Source organism: Aythya marila (genome assembly GCF_965140915.1).
Source record: "Aythya marila genome assembly, chromosome: 1".
Lineage (NCBI taxonomy): Eukaryota > Metazoa > Chordata > Aves > Anseriformes > Anatidae > Aythya > Aythya marila.
Window position 1 is genome coordinate 2,068,244 of NC_139042.1, and position 16,974 is coordinate 2,085,217.

Below are 16,974 nucleotides of genomic sequence, written 5' to 3' on the forward strand. Positions count from 1 at the left end.
AAACAGCCAATTTGCAGGAAATAAATAAAAAAAAAAGGGACTTGCTGCTTTCAGGTGTTTTCCACCTTGCATTAAAACCTGACGCTGGGGACAAAGTTCAGCAGGTCTCAGCACCCGGCAGCTCGGAGCAAGCCCTGGCTGCTCTGATTCATCCCTGCTGTCACAGCGTGCAGGAAACAAATCCCGAGTGTGGTGTAGGCAGAGCAAAACACTCATCAAAACACTCATCTTTTCCCCAAACTGCTACCACGTGCACCTCCTGTGCCGGGACCCCCAGAGCTTGCAGGTGAGGTCCTGGGGACCCCTCCGCGGTGCACGCTTGGGAGAGCAGGGGAAGACCAAGATGGAAGAGGATGGAAAAAATAAATAATTGTTGGGTTGGAAAGGGCACAATTAGAGGAGGAGGAGATGTCAGCAGGCTGCAACCCCTAAATCCATGCCTGACCCTTTTCCTCTGCTCCCTTTCTGCTTCCATCAGCTGGGATGGGAACCCCCGTTGCGCAAAGCGTCCCCCTGAGCAGGCTTTGGGATGCAATCGCCTTCGATATAAATATCCCAGAAACAGATTTTTTTTCTTCCTTTCCCTTAGAAGTGTTTTCCCTTATGGCCACTCCGCTCCCAGCTGCCAAACGGGGATTTACTGGTGCCCAGTTAACTGCGACCCGGGGCGTGCAGGGCTGGATTTCTGCTCTTGTTTGCTGAGGTTTCCAAGGAAAAGATTTTATTTTCGCTGCACCCTGCGTGCGTGCATGTGTGTGCACATCGCTCCCGGGGCGGACGATTTCCAGACCTCCAGCTTCAGAGGAAGATGGGGGTGGAGGAAGGCTGGCTTGGCCAGGAGAAGAAGGGGGGGGACTCAGTGCTATGTGGTGAGGCTTTTTTTGGGGTTCATCACTGCCAAAATCCCTTTGGGATCAAGCATCCCAAAGCTTCCCCAACCCCTCGGGGGTCTCAGGGCCATAGGGGAAGCCCCAAACCTGCACCCTGGGGGCACCTTGGGGGGTACCCTGTGGGTACCCCGATGCTTGCAGCCGGCCGCATCCCCATAGGGGCACCCCTACTAAGAAGGGGCTGGCAGCTTTCGGGCGCAGCCTTCCTCCTCCTCCTCCTCCTCCTCTTCTTCTTCCTCCTCCTGCCGCTGTCTGGGGCGGAGCTCGCCCGCCCCCAGCCCCCGCCCCGCTCCCGGGAGCGGGCGGCGGAGCCGAGCCGAGCCGCGCCGGGCTGCGGGGACAGGGACAGGGACGGGGACGGGGACAGGGACAAGACGGTGCCACCTCCCTCCTGCCGACCCTGCGCTGTCCCCAGCCCCCGCGCTGCAAGGGGACAGCGGGGGGACATCGCTGGCAGGGGCCGTGTCCCCCCCCATCCCACCCCACCTTGGCGACACGGAGGATTTCCCAGTGGCAGCAGGTAAAGGGTTGGACTGGTTGGACTGGGGAGGTGTTGGGGAGGACTGGGGGGCTTTTTGTATCCCCTCCCCAAAGCCTTGGGACCGGCCCCGGGGGTGCAGGGTGTGCCCGGGGGGGTGATGCTGAGCCTGAAGGGGTGTTGGGGTTTGGCCAATACACAGCTTTTGACACCCAAAAGGTGCTGCGGGGTTGGCAAAAGGCATTTTTTTCGCCCAAAATGCGCTTCCTTACCCTCTGCGCTCCCCCCCCCCCCAAAAAAAAAAAAAAAAAAAAGTAAATAAATATTTACCTCACCTGGCTGGGAGCATCCCAAGCAAAGCTGGGAGCCGATGGGAGCTGTCGCGCGGTGGGGGACGTGGGTGGGCACCCACCTGGGATGGGTGCCCGGGTGCCCCCTCGGCTCCCCAGGACCCCCCCAGCTTCTAGGGTGTGGATCCAGCCACCCCCCCCTCGGTCTCCTTTAGGCCATACTTGTTTTACAGGTAACTCTTCATTTTTATCCACCGCTCACAAAATAACGCCACCCGCCGTGTCCCGCAGCCCCGGGGCTTCACTCCGGGCTTGTCCGGTGCCGTAAAATCCTGAGAAAGCAAAATCCCCAATGGGTTTAATGACAGCTCGCCTGGAAAAGGGGAGAGGGAAAAAAATCCCGTCCCTGTTTTATGGAAGCTCTCTCGCTAGTCCTGTGCGTTCGCTGCCTAGAAAACTGGGCGTTGAGGAGTTGAGTCGCAGTGGAAATGTGAGCTCGCCTCTGGAAAAGGTCTGTTGTAGCAATTCCCGGTGTGGAAGCTGCTAAATTTCGCCCTGGCCAGATGGAAATGGGGATTCTTCAGCCAGAAAGAAAACAACAAAAAGCATTTTTTTTTTAAAAGGTTTCTTCTAACTCATAAGGATTCACAAGGATTTGCCTTTTGGGGGTGGGCTTGCACAGCCACTATTATTAGTTGTAATTGTGTGGTCTTAAGGTTGATTTTGGGGCTGGGAAGGGATAACTGGTACATGAACATAACAACGCTGCATGTGAGATTAAAAAAATAATAATAATTAGGGTTCTCTTTGCTGGCTCTTTGTCCCCGTGTGAAGGAAAAGGAGTGCTCGCTCGGTGAGCCCCCCCAGGGCTTTTTGTGTTAGGAAGTTACGCGGGGCACGGGGAACCCCACCACGCCGGGTGGATTCTGCCTTCTCCTCTGGGAAATTCAAAGCATTGCTTGTTGAGCAAAAGTAGCACCAGGGCTGCTTCTTAAAGAGCTTTTTTTTTGGGTTTGGATCCCGCACTGATGTAGGGTGAATGCCATCTACCTGCTCTCCCTCTCCTAAATCGCCAGCTTGCTCTTGGCAGGTGTGGCTGGGGCAAAGCTGGAGTCAGCGGGCTCCTTGCCTTGCCATTCACCCGGCACCTCCACGTTCGTGGGCTGTCAGATTGCTGCGGGAAGCAGTCCGTCAATGCACTGCACACCCTTTGTCCACATGGTGCATCCTTAAAAGTTGCTATTTTAACCTGTATTCCCCTCGCCGAGACCTGATGCGTCTCCAAGCCGATATTCGGCAGCACCCAGCTGCTCCGTGATGCACCAGGTACGGCTTCGGCAGCAAAAATAAGCTCTGCTTCGAGGCAGAGTTAATTTTGGAGTGGGTGTCTCTGTCAAGCTGTACTTTTTTTTTTTTTTTTCTATTAAATAAGCATGTTCTGCACGTTACGCTCCTCCCTGCAATGAATTCTCCACTTGAAGGCGAAGCATGACTGATGTTTGTCTTGTGCCTCGACAACGAGCAAAGAAAATGAGTTCGGCTCCGATCAATTTAGTCGGTGTCAGGCTGTAGATTCAGAAGCTGCTGACTGGGAATTAATGATAAAAGGTTGAGTTTTTAGCAAGGCAACAAATCGCTGTTATGAGCCAGGAAGGTTGTAGCGAGATACCGAGACATCTGCGGGGCCGGGGGGTGTTTCTTGCACCTTTATCCATAAAATGCTGGGTAAATTTCATCGTAGATAACTGCATGAAGATTATTATAGTGTTTCACTCTGCCCAATGCAAAAATCAGTATATTTTGGGTGCTTTTGTGGTTGTTTTAAGTGTGCGTTACAATAAAATGATATTTTAAGTTGAGGTCAAGATCTTGGCAGGGAATGGCTCCTTCCCCCTTCTTGTTTGCTTCGAGGTGTTTCGGTGCTGGCAGGTGGTGGAAGTCAGACCTGGGTGCCCTTTTAAAAGACGCACCTGCAGGGGATATTGTCCTTTAGCTGGCTTTTAAGTCTGTTTGAGGGCGAAGATAAAAGGAGATGGTTGCACTTTGAAATACTCATGGCGTTGCTGCGGTGCAGCTGCGGGCTTGTGCGTCGTGGCTTGGGTTTAGCCAACGCGAAGAGTTTTGGGGTTGGACGTGGATGGGTGTTTAGGACTCCTGCAAACACGGGGTGTAGTAGCACACTTTCCCTGAGGGGTGATGCTGCTTTGAAACAGCTTTTCCATGAGAAAATATCCCCAAAGGGGCCGTGCTCCTGCCCAAAAGTGCTGTAATGAGATGCTTTGCACCTTTTTGCTGGTAGGGAGATGAAGCAATGGGATCCACCTGGCCACCACTTGGCTGCTGCCATAAAGAGGCTGCACCAGGTGGGAATTAAACCTCAAGGAGACCAAATGGGGTTGGGGGAGGTTCTGGTTCTGCTGGTGGCATCACAACAAGCACTGCTGGTGCTGTGCAAGGAGGCTGGGGCTGGTTTGGGCTCTGCGATGCCAACCAGGGCACTTCCAGGGTGAGTGGTGCCTCTTGGCTTCTCCTTGTGCTTTTGTCACTTAGGATTGAGGTCCCAGGGTGTCACCCAGGGCTGTAGCTCCCCGGGGACACCGCACAGAGCTGGGCATGGAGCTGAGCAGTGCCTGCTGCTCAGAAGAGGGCAGTGTGACACCAGCGAGCTGCTGCTGTCCCCTAGCCCTGCACGGAGGTGCCCCCTTTTCACCCACCCAGGGCGCCGGGAGGGTCCCTAGGGTGCCATTCCCAGTCCCCTTGTGGGATCCCAGTGCCCCATTCCCCTACAAATTATTTCCCTTCCAGCTATGCTCTGTGCGTGGCAGGGCGCTGACGGTGTTTACCAGACCTTTGCAGGCATATTCCGTGCATGATGTGGGGAAAAGGGATTTAAAGGATTGTTTATAGCTGTTGCTTTTGCTTGCCAGCCTGTCTATAAACAGTGATTAGGTGCAGCGACTTTAATGCATGGCTCTGCTTTCAAAAAAAAAAAAAATAAAAAAGAAAAAAGAAAAAGAAAAAGCTGCAGGCTGGCGCTTGGCTTTGCTGCTTTTTCCTCTGTAGCTAACCGCCGAGTTCTCCCCACTTCCTCCAAAAATACCCACAGATACTGGCAGGACAACTGCCTGAACGCTTGCTTAAATAGCCTCTCTTGCTCAATAACCCCCCGAAAGCCTTATTTTTGTACGTAATTAAATATTTGTGTAATGCCTCTGCCAAGAGAGGGGTTCAAGGTACGGCGTGTTCCCCCGAAGGGTGTTCAAACAAGGACCTTCTTGGGTGGCAGTGGGAAATCTTCCTGTGCTTGGGTCTATCACGCCACACGGCGTGTTTGCACATACTGAATCCATTACCCGTCTTGATTGAGCTCTGTCTCTTTTTGCCTGTCTGGCCTTTGGGCAGGATCAGCTTGATGAGAAACGTTCCTCTTGCGAATGTGTTTTTGGCGCTGGTTTTTGTGGCTCTTGCGCCAGGTATTGCTGAAATGGGCTCTTTTTAAAAGAAATTTTTCTTTTCTTCTTCCCACGGATGAAGGGTGGGATGGGGGTAGGAGAGAGGCAAGCCGTGCCTCGCCCCAGATGATGCACAAATCTGGGCGCTAGCTCCTTCCCCTGTCTGTGTGCAGTCCTGCTGGTGGCGAATCTCTTCCTGGGAAATAGCTTGTGCTGGTTTTGATGTAATTCCTGAGCCATGACAAAATCAAATCCTCCTGCTCTCCAACCACTGTGTCCTCCGTGCTGCTCGGAGCCGGGCTCTCAGTAAAGCCTCATGCGGTGCTCAGGGTCTGAGCTGCTGCATCCTGGAGGAGTTGGATGCGATGGACTGTAAGTTTGTTTTTTTTTTTTTTTTTTTCCAGGAATGCTTAAAAGAGCCTCTTTCGCTTTCAGTTTTACCATGTGGTACTGTGTTCACACAGCTTTTATCTTCCAGCTTTGCCTTTAAAGCAAGTTTGCCTTTTCAAATGTTTAAATCCTCGTTTCTCTCTTTTAAATCCCTGCAGTTTCTGTTAGCCATTGTAACTTGTACAATCTTTTATAATTATAAAATAGCCACTCCATGGGTTTCCCTTCCCCCATGGCAAGATGAAGTGAAACTTTCCTCCCCCAGCCTGAGGTCAGATGCAGAGTGCAGAAATGTTCTGTCTGGGTGCTGGTTTTAGCTGTGCTGAGCTTTGGGCTCACACACGCACAGGTTGCTCAGGGAAAGCATCTTGCTTCTGATTGAAATAGCACAAGGTGAGAACCAGTGTTTCCTTTAACAGGTATTTTGGATGTGGCATTAAAAAAGGCGTAATGGACTGATTGTATGCTTTGGTGTCTGAGTGTTTGAGCTGCTCTAATAGAGTGGATCTTGAGCCACTTGCCTTGTATTGATGAACCTCTTGTGTTGACAGTCACCTCATCATAAATTGTATTGCCTCAGTCTCAAATCAAGTTACTGGTCAAGTCAGGATTACATTAGAAAAATACAAGATTAAATTTTTTGGAGTGGGAGTCAGCGAGAGAAATGTGGTTACTGGTTGGGACGCGGTGCCCAAAGGCTGTGGGCCATCAGGGTGATGCACCGAGGGCTGAGCGAGGCTGCTGGGAAGCTGATGTGATCCTGGAGCACTCACTGAAAGAGCTCAGAGGGGATTTGGGGCTGTGTCTGGGCTTGCTGTCCTGCAGTGAGGGTGGAAGCGTGGTGTTAAGGGGCAGGCTTGGCCCTTTTGAGGTGCCCCGTGTGTGTCATCAGTGCCCAAACTCTGCCCAAACGCCCTGGCTTTGGGATGGATACCAAGGGCTTAGGCTTGTTTACAGGGATTTACCACGGTGAAGTCTTGCTGTGATACTTGGGCGGATTTTGTTTGTTTTTCTTTTTTTTTTAACAAGGGGTAACTAATGCTTTCCTTGGGATTAAAATATTTCCTGCGTGTCTCAGCTGTTGGTGTCGGAAGGACTCATCCAACCCTTTGACCTCTGGCTCTTTGGAGACAAGGAAGGCTCTGTGGGGGAGGCAAGGAGTGTACAAAACCTGTTTCTCTCTTACCCGACTGCTTTCTTGGAGGCAGAAGCCCAGGGTAGAAAAGTTTCTTGAGGCTGTCAAGTCGGTGATGCTTTGTAGGCAGTCACCTGATGGAGCAGTGATTGCATTTGCAGGTAGGTTGGGAATTACGGTGTCACTCTGCCTGCTCGTTATCTATGCATCTCCTCAATGAGACTTTAAACAGCTGCTCAAACCTCCTCTGGAGTTTTTTTGGGTTGGGATTTCTCCGTCCATGGCTTGGAGCTGTGTGCTGTAACAAGGGCTGAGCGCTCCTCGTAACCCGTGTGTGGGTTTGGGGTTGTCCGGAGCCCTGCAATTCATCGAGCAGAGAGGTGAGGTGAGACCTCCGGCTTCTCAAAACTGCTATTTTTAGCCCTGTTCCTGTTAACATGCAAATTGTGTTTATCGCAAAGGATTGCTCTGTGCTTGCCACGCTGAACTTGAAAGCCTTGCTTTCCAGCTTCTACTGAGGTATCGAAAAGCTTACCAAAAATATGTATTTAAAAATATGTATTTAACACTTTCCCCATGTTCACAATCCTGTGGACTCCTGAAATGCTCAAGATGTGCTCTGTAAATGCACAGGGGAGGGTGGCTCCATGTTTTGGGGTGAGTTACCCCCTGCTTGGGCTTTGGCGTTAACTTGGAAAGCTGCTGGTGTCTGACAGCCTGCGAGCTTTTTGCAGTTCTGCTTCCTTTCTACTGCTTTTCCTCCCGCCCCAAGCCTGGAGACAGCATCAGCGTTAAAACAAAGCAGCTAAAACTCATCCTTAGCTCTGAATGAATCACTGATGCAGAGCGCTTGCCATCTTCATTAAAAGCCTGATTTAAAGTGCAAGGTTTACAGCTTGGCTGGAGACGCTTCCCTTTATCACGAGTGTTTCCTAATCCGCCCCCTCTGCGCGAGGATGTTTCTTGTTTGCATCCCGGGGCTCTTGCTCTGAGAGCTGTACGTTAAAGGAATGCGGTGTGCTCGTGGGCAAGCCAGCTGTGTATGTTAAAATGTTAATGTGGTGGGAGTAAAGCGTGTTCTGGTGTCTCTTAAGCTGTCAGGGAAGTCTTTGTGCCTTGCAAGGTCACGCCGCTGCATAGACGTGTGTTGCTGAAACAAACTGTGCGGGGCCTCCGTACGCAGTTTTGTTTTGCAAAGAGGAATAAATCTGCTCGTGTGGTGATAGCAAGGGAGCTGCTGTCCCTGAAAACACAGGCAGGAGGGTGGAGTTGAAGGCCAGCACCCAAGGAAGCGTCCGTCCTTGTGGCTGCACCTATCAGCCCTGCAACGTGCTGGGGTTTCAGCTCTGGTCCTGGCCTTGTATGGGGTGACTGGTTGGGTGAAGCTGCAAAAGCTGCCATCATTATAGGCATTTTAACTTCTATTTCTGAGTTTGTGTGATTGCAATTGATTTAATGAGCTCAAAACTGGAGCTGGAAGGGAGTCTTTGCAAGAGGGTCTTTGGCTTTTGTGCCAAATCCTTCCTGAAAGCCCTCCCTGGGGAGGTGAGCATCTCTCCTGCTGTCACAGGAGCGTTGCTGGAGGCAGGAACCTGCTGGGCTTCCTTGATGTTATCAGTGGGGTCAACACAACAAATTAGGAGATACTTCTTCTCAGAAAGAGTGGTCAGGCCTTGGGACGGGTTGCCCAGGGAGGTGGGGGAGTCCCCGTCCCTGGGGGTGTTCAAGGAGAGGTTGGACGTGGTGCTTGGGGACAGGGCTTGGTGGTGACACTGGTGGTAAGGGGTGGTTGGGCCAGGTGATCTTGGAGGGCTTTTCCAGCCTTAATGATTCTGGGATTGTAACACCTACCTTGTCAGCCCTTTAAAATAACCCTTCCAGAGCTCCTTGTGTATGGCTGCTAGGCTTTAGCATCTACCAACCTTTTTTCCTTCTGCTTTTAAGTGGAAAGTCCTTAAGTGAAGCAAGCTGGAAGCTGTGAGCAGTCTGTAACCAGGTGGATGTATCTGGCAACCCAAGCTCCATCAACAACTTTTAGCCTGGAAAATTGTTCTCCCTTTTTAAATCAGAGGGTGCTGGGGAGAAGGTGAGCGGTGCCACCAGGGTGGGAGGCTGTGCTGCAGATGCCACCACGTCTGCTGGCACCTGTGGCATTTGGGGACATGCTTAGTGCTTGTTAGGGGTTGGCCAAGACTGGTATTTTTGGGCAGTGAAGAGCACAAGGAAGCAGTGAAACAACCAGTTTCATAGGCAAGGAAAAATAGCAGGAGCTAACGCTACTGTCTGCTCTGGCTCGATGAGGATTGACCCCACACAGGTTCTCGTGGGGTCGGGGCAGAGCACCCTGCTGGCATCTGGGGGAAGCAGGAGCCTTTCTGTGCCTCTTTGATCCCCAGGGAAGATGAAATTACGTGGCCTCCAGCTAGGATCTGCCAGAGCTCTTGGAGAAATGCACCCACCTAGGTATCCAGATAAAGCCTGAGCGTACCCATTTCTTTCCTCTGGAAGAAGAACGTGGGGAGGAAGCTCTTGAAAACAAAGCTGATTGCTCCACTTCTGGGTTCGATCTTGAATGCAAGGTTGATTCCTACAGGTTTTGGGTTTCCAGCCCTCCAAACCTGTTTGGTTTGCTCTTGTCCTGGATCGTGATGCAAATCTATCTCCACCAAAAGTTGCTGATTGGAAATATGCCCCTGCTTCTGGGGGGCTGTTGCAAAAACTTGCCTGCTGCAACGCATCTAGCAGGCTGGAAAAGCTTTGGTGCATGCTGATCTCAAGCTGCATGGCTGAAAAAAGTTGCTGGGAAGCTTTAATGATGCTGGTGACCTGCCCCTCTGTCACCTGGTGTGCGGTGGTAAATGCCTGGGCTGGAGAACGGGCTGTGCTGTGCTGGGAGGAGTGGACAGAGGTTGGCTGGATAATAACAAGGCTGGGTTTGAGCCGGTGACCTGAAGGTAAAGGCTCCTGCTGGCCTGAAAACCCCTCATGGCTTTATCTCAATGTGCTAAATGCCGTTGTATTGCAGTGGGAATGTGATTAGTTAGCAGGAATGGAGCCTGGCAGCTTGACTGTGAAGCTGTAACCTGAAGTCCAGCCTTGTAGGGATGTGAAGAGTTACAGATCTCCTTCGAAGAGCAGAACGAGCTTAGACCAGGGGGTCCTTTATTTCTAAAAGTGTCAGCTTATGATGCTAAAAACCCTTATATCATGACAGTCCTTAAATCCAAGCTTCTGGGGCAATAATCTGGTAGTGGTGAGTGGTGTATTAGAGCCACGAGACCATTGCTTAAGTTCTCTTGGCTTCTTCCCTCCAGGCATAAGGAAAATATTGTCTTTTTTTTTTTCCTTATTTTCCTGAAGTTTGCAACTCAGCTGAGGGTTCCCTGGAGAGATGGATCTGGGCTGCTGACTTAAGGGCCAGAGGCTGTCCTGCTCTTCTCCTTGTGGTCTGGATGTTGATGACTTTGCTGCGGAGCTTGGGGGTACATGGGGTGAGCAGCAGCGAGCCACCGAGGTCACGAACTTGGGGAAAACTGTCAAAAAAAATAACGTGTCCGCTTGCATTTCTGCAGCTTCCCTCCATGGGCATTACGTGCTGCTCTCTATCTCTGCTGATATTTGCAGTGGCGATAAGAGGCTCGGCAACAAGTGTGCTCTGCAGCAGATAAAACTTGCTGTGCGCAAGAGCTGTTCCAGCCGGGAGCTTATCAACCCTATTAAAACTTTACGGATCAGCCAGGCTCGGGAGAGGTGGGTGTTTCGGGTCCTTTAGGAGAAATGCTCAATCAGGAATTGCACTGAAGTACTGCTGCTCTGTAAGTCCTGCTCAAATGTGCTTTATTTATTTTTTTTATTTTTTTTAAAGCAAGGAATAATCTGGGGAATGAGGCTTGTGAAGTTGGCCAAGGGTTTGGCTTGCCTGCAGCCAGCTGGTTACTGCCCTGCAGGTTTGTGCGTGTAAGGAGCTGGCTGCTGATTGAGGAAGGTGGTAGCTGGTCACAGTGTGGGCTTGAAATAAATTGAGGGATCCTTGTCCTCCTGCATCTTGCTGGGCTGCTCTGTGCTTGGAGAAAGATCTCCTGGTGCTTTTGTGTGACTCGAATGCCAGTGCAGAGAGGACAAATCTTCCAATTTGACTTGATGCTCTTTTAGGGCACCTGCAGGCATGGTGAAAACCTGGGCTGAAAGGGTACAGTGGTGTGGATGGAGACCAGGAATTACCTGGTTCCCACCTTGATTTGGAAGCACCTAATTCCCATGTGCTGCCCAGATGTACCAAGATGAGTGGAGGGGCTGAAGTCTGAGCACGGGCAGGTCTTGTCCTGATTTGGGCAGCTGTCTCCATCTGTATGCAGACTTCTCCATTCTCTTGGGATTTGCAGCTTGTGGCCTTCTCCAGAGTGCGGGTGCCCATGGCTTCTCTCTAAAAATATGAATTAATTCTGGGCTAAACTCCTGAGGAGGGAGATGTGATATCTGCTGTACAGGGGAGTGGTGCAATCAGAAGTGTTCAGAAATATCCTTTTTCCCTTTTGGCACGAGGAAATGAGACCTTTCATCTCCGTCCTCCCCAAAACTCCTTCCCGGGGAGCGATGGAGCCTGGAGGTCGGAACCAGATAGCCAAATATTTCTGGTGGCAGAAGTACTCATGCTTTCTATGAAGCCGTGCTCCAGGATTTTGGGTGCTTGCTCAAGGAATGTCAGCCCTGGAGGTGCTGCAGATAGTCTGAGCTGCTGGAGGAGATGGCATTCAGACAAAACCGGGAGCAAATGCTGTGTTGCTGTTACACACAAGGTCAGTGTGACCGTCGGCTTCCCAAATCGGGCAGTTGGGTTCAGTGTTTCAGCAAACACTTGCTGCTGCTCAGCTGTGTAATCAGCTAACAGGATTTAACACGGCATCCACTGTTTCTAACTCAGCGTTGTGTTAGCAACGTAATCAAAAAAGAAAAAAAAAAAAAGGCCAGAGTTAAAATAAGTGGAAATGTGAGTTCCTGGGGCTATCCAAGTCCAGTACCAGACAGAGAAACCATCTGCTTTCTACCAGGATTAATGCACTAACAGTTACATCAGAACTGACTCGAGATGTTATAAAGCTGGGGATAAAGAACATCTATTGGCACTTATTACATCTCAAAGACCTTGTGCTTAAGGCAGCATCTCCTGTGAAATTTCTCTTGCTTAAATAGCGTAGCTGGAACATGCAAACAGCATTTTGTGTTGAGGGAAGGTGGTTGCAGCGACCACAGGCTCATCTTCTACCTTGGAAGCTGCAAACTGGAAACCCTGACCATTTCATACTTCTAGAGGTGATTCTCTGCTTCAAGTTGGAAATGAAACAAAACCACAGTGGAGCCTGGGGTTAGGTCTAGAAGGAAAAGAAGATAAGTGGTGGTAGGAGGAGGCAGCAAACAGCTTAGTGTCTAGGTTGTGTACCGTCACTCTCAAACCTTCCACGTGCTGGCATCAGATTTGGATCTCAGCACAACTTTGTGTTCATGTGGTGGTCTTTATTCTTTATTTTTTTTCCTCCAACACCTTATAAAGCTCCAGAAGATAACTACTTAAAGGCTTGTGGAGTCCCAGGAGGAATGTGTACTGGAGAGGAAAGCCCTTGTCTGAGGGTTGCTGTTTCTGGAGAATACCCAAGTGCTTGACCAAAAATCAGGACTTCACACCCTCCTTGCACATGGCTCAGCTCTGCCACCGCTAATTTTAGCTGCCTACCCTTAAACACATCGCTGTGGTTCAGCTTTGCCTGAGGCTGATGTGATGTTCTGCTCCCAAACTCACCTTTTTTTAATTTATTTTTTTGGGGGTGACAGTTCCCATATGTTTGGTTGCAAAGGGTTGGCTTTTTTCTGGAAGGAAAGGTATGAGATAAATACTGCCTCAAACACTTGTGGCTGTCAGTTCTACCGAGCCAGCTCTTTTACAGGGGTGTGAGTAAAACCCTGTTATGTCTCATGCACCATCAAGTTTAATGCCTGCTAAATGGCAGAGCTGCTGAGGGGAAGCACTGGGCTGAGGCAATGCAGCCGGTATTAAAAAAAAATAAATACGGCTGCAAGTGGCTGAGCTTCCAAATAAATTGTGCTGTGGATGCTTGGTGAGTGGATACGAGGGGATTGCTGAGGTGTCTGGATTCTCCCCAAGGCTCGCTGCCAGGTGGGAGACTTGGGAAGGCAGCAACTACCTGCACATGGGGAAAATGTTGTGTCCCAGTGGTAATAAATCCTTTCCTTGCCATGAAATACAAGGGCTTTATTTAAATCGTTTTCCTGTTCTAGCATTTAAAGCAGCTACAGAGTTGGATCCTCTAGCTTCTTTTAATGTTGTAAATGATGGCCAAAGTAGGGTTGGTCATTTCCTTCTTTTTTAGGTTTATAGGGCTGAAAGATCTCGGTGCCCTAGAGGCATGGGTTTTGTGAAGACCTGTGTGCCATGGCCATCCTGCAGCTCTCGGGCACTGAAGGCTTGCTTGAGTTGTTGTCTTTTGATAATACCTGCTTAAGAAATTTTATTTTCTGGAAGTTATTTTGCAAAACACCAGAATTTGTTGGGCAGGATAAGCAGGACTTGTCTGAATGCACCTCTCTGTAAGAATGGCTTGGTCTTGATTTTATTTTTTCCCTTCACCACCTGAAAAAAAATTTAAAATACAACTTTCTGCTCTGCAGTTCCAGCACAGATGGCACAGGCAGCATGAAAACTAATATCCTACTGCTCCAGTCCAGCATCTCCTTCAGGAAAAACCTTGCTGTGTGACGAGGACACAGAAAGCACTGGCATGACAGCTCTTGTGGGAAGCAGTGGAGATGAGCTGGGGACAGAGTGAAGTGCAAACAACGTGCTTCAGGCTCTTTGCTGCAAACACAGAGCCCTGTGGGCTTGGACAGAAATCTTAGGACTGTTGGGACTAAAAACCATTGAGGGTCTTGCTTCTGCAGATGAAGGTCCTTCATCCTTCATGCCTGAGCTTGGATTTTCTCCCCTTCCAGGGGAGATGATGCCTGCTCTGCATAAGTAGTACAACGAAGTGTTGGGGATTACTGCTGTGGGTGTTAATGTATTTATTCCCTGGGTGGGTTAAAATCCCTTCAATGGGATTTTCTTAAGCTTAAAACGGTGACCCTCAATGCTAATCTTCCCATGGAAAGAAGGGGAATGTTTTTGGGATGTTTTTACTTCCATGGTGTTATTCTATAAGACTAGCTCTACTGCAGTCCTGTGGTTGTATCAGTCTCTGACCTTCCCAAAGAGTGCCTGATGCTCCTTGTGTGGTTTCCTCAACCCACGTGAGAGATGGGGACAGGGAACGTGCTCCTTTCTTCCTACCAACGCTATCCTGTGGCCAATTATTTTCTATTACAGATGACTGAAGAATGGTGTAAGCTGGGAACGGGGCTTTGTGGGATGTTATGAGTAAGTAATTGTCCTGAGATTCATGGCAAGTGTTTGCTTTGACCTTCCTGAGATCACTGGGAGCAGTTCTGTCCTTGGCTAGCTGGTGGTCTGGAAGCTTTTCTTCTCCCTTGGCCTCAAGAGGGATGTTTGCTCAGAGGAACTGGAGATCTCTGAGTCCTTCCTACCCAGCAAGATGAAGGCATCTGAAAGTGATTACCCAGGGAGAAGAGGCACTGGGTCTTGTGCGTGCCATCTGCCTCCTGTTTCAGCCTGGGAGAGCTGAAGCAGAGTCATTCATCCTGCATTTTAACGTGAGAAATGCTTGGATACGTGTCCTTGGATGCTGTGATGTGTAATGAAGCCTGGGGTTGATGTTGCGGTGATGAAGGGAGGATGCCTGAAGCATTGGGTGATGACTGGGGCTCATTTGCCTGCTCTACGCATGTATTCTCAGTGGCTTTGGTCAAGGAGAAAAATGTCAGCTGAGGACACAGCACTCCTTCAGGATGGGTGGTGGGGCAGTACGAGGATGTGAAGACTTGGATACCATAGAAAGGCAGGTAGATATGTAAGTTTTTCCCTCCTTGTGTTATCTTCTCACAAATCCAGCTTCCTTGGTGCTGATCTTGGGCTGACTGTACTTTATGACTGCTCTGGAGAAGAGTTTGGGTTCAAAAATGAGTTGTTTAATGTCAGGTGTCTGCTTCCAAGTACACTTACCACCAGCTCTGGCCATCCCCTGAGATGGGAGGGATACCAGAAAACCTGGTGTGAGCCATGTTTTTCTCTGATAATTGTTTTTTGGGGGGTCACTGTGTTTTTGCTCAATATTTGCCACTTTGAAGGTTGGAGTTAAAAGCCTGTACAAGCCACCTGCAGGAGTATTTTTCCACCAATTTTCCATACTCACCCAGAGATGTGACACAAGAAGCTGTTGAGCTGTCGCATGTCAAGAAAAGCCTCATTCCTGGAAAATGCCTCCCTTAGGTGGGCTGCTCGGCCTGTTCCTGCAGTGACGCTGGTGGTTTGAGCTGGTGAACTTAACTTTTTGGATGCCTGCTCTAACAAATGGAAATACAGCCCCAGAGATGTGTTCAGAGTATATTAGCTGTTTGGCCAGAGGGAGGGAGCTTGCTGGGTGGGCAGCACTTCAGATGCACCACTGGTGTAGGTAGATGCCACCCAAAATCACACGCACCCTGCTTTCTCTGTTGGGGGTGAGATGCTCAAAACCAAATCTACCTGAGCTACTACTGTTAAGCTTGTGGTGAAACTGGGATTAAAAGCCTCATCCTTCAATCCCTGTCCCCAGATGCTTTGTGTGCACCCTGTAGGTCTGTATTCCTCTTGCAATGGGCAAAATCTGCCATGGAGAGCTTGAAGGTGATGGTTCCAGGCCACGGGAGGACTGGGATGGCATCAGCAGGGAGCAAGGTGACTTGGTGGAGATTCATCTTGGTGATGGGCTGGGATAGATGGGGCATGCACGAGGGTGATGTAACATGCCCAAAGGATGGGATTTCTGGGGGAGTGGTGAGAGCAGAGATGAGAGAGGGTGCAGAAAGTGCTGTGTTGGAGGCTGGGCTCTGTACTTGGCTCCCAAGCTGAGGAGCTAGGCTTTGCTCTGGTATTTTAAGCTCAGCGTAATGGCATTCTTCCATGTGAGCAGTGATGCAGAGCCACTGGGGGACTATAGGGATAAGAAAAGAGAACCTGCAACAATTCTCCTCCTTCACATTTCCTTCCTAATGGTCTTTGTCTAGTGTGTACCAAATGATGAGCACGTGTGATTTCTGCCCAGCGATGGATGGTAGCTCAACACCACAACTCCTTGCAGCGTTGGATGCGACCTGCCAAAAAATAACTGGGAGCTCTGTGGGGGCTGGCGCTTGGTGAGGGGCTCTGGTGTCTTCATCCCAAACGTGCCCATGGGCTGAGTTCGTGGAGCATCTCTGGAGCCAGTGGGGTGTGAAGGTGGTAATGGGAAAACCTTCCTGCTGCTGTGGCAGTGACACGGGGCTGTTTTGTTTTTTGAAAAAAGTGAATATTGTTTTAATCAGGACAGAGTTTGAGGCTGCTCCATGCCCTTGCCAACCTTGTCAAGCCCAATTTTTGCTTAGTGGGGCTAATAAATTGGCGAGCCTCCTGTGGCACAGCACAAGCTAATGGGCAGGTGGGGCTGCTGAGGAAGTATTCAGTCCCTAAAATACTTGGTCTAAATCTGCTCTGAGATGTCATCTTCCAAAAGGTTTCCCTGTTACCTGAGTTTTTGCTGGAAAGTCAGTGACTGTGAGGGACAGCGGTGTGGTCTGTGCGCTGTTAGGTGTGGGGAGCTTTGTGTGTTACTCAAACCTTACTCAAACTTGTGGCTTTCTGGCAATATAGGAACTTGCAGTGCTGGTATGGCAAGAGCTTGACCTTTAATGAGATTGGCCGCCCCTTGCGGTGTGAGGCAGGATGCTTTGCTTCTGCCAACCCTTGCTGAGCAAGTATTTTGGTGCCCATATTTAGGTGTGCGTTCCTGTGAGCACTTGATGAGTAGCTGCAGAGGAACTTCCAGCCTCTTCTGTAAAATGCAGCTGTGGTGGCTTAGTGGCCATTACACGTGGAGGGGAGAGCAAGGCAAGCTGCTTCATGGAAATTTTTTCTTGCTAGGTGCAGCAGTGGTGCTTCTTCAGGGTCATTTGGGACCAGTCTGGAGGCTGCCACTGGGTCGTACGCAGCATGGCTTGGGCATGTGGGTCCGAAACTGCTTCTGACGTGGCATGGGATGCCCATTAGGTGGTGACTTCAGAGCTCCGCGTGGTGCCCAGACATGTGCAGGCTGCCCAGGCAATCATTCAGGCCTCGTTCCTTCTTGTTTTCCCTTGATCCTACAGCACTTGGAGAAGGAGCTCGATGCCCTACTGCAGGAAGGGCTTTGCTGTGCAA

The 16,974-nt window shown here is 50.1% G+C and overlaps 1 protein-coding gene across 4 annotated transcripts in view; it reads left to right on the top strand.

Moving 5' to 3' along the window:
• Positions 1 to 1,200: 1,200 nt before the first annotated feature.
• Positions 1,201 to 16,974, top strand: part of GDPD5 (glycerophosphodiester phosphodiesterase domain containing 5) — a 159,418-nt gene continuing 143,644 nt past the window's right edge. Inside the window, exon 1 of one of the 4 annotated variants that reach the window (XM_082751871.1) lies at positions 1,201 to 1,410. The gene's annotated coding sequence lies outside the window, so the exon portion shown is untranslated. Of the gene's footprint in view, positions 1,411 to 5,020; positions 5,483 to 10,343; positions 10,451 to 14,012; positions 14,062 to 16,974 lie in introns of those variants that run through there. The other 3 variants (XM_082751873.1, XM_082751872.1, XM_082751874.1) reach the window with 3 other exon arrangements.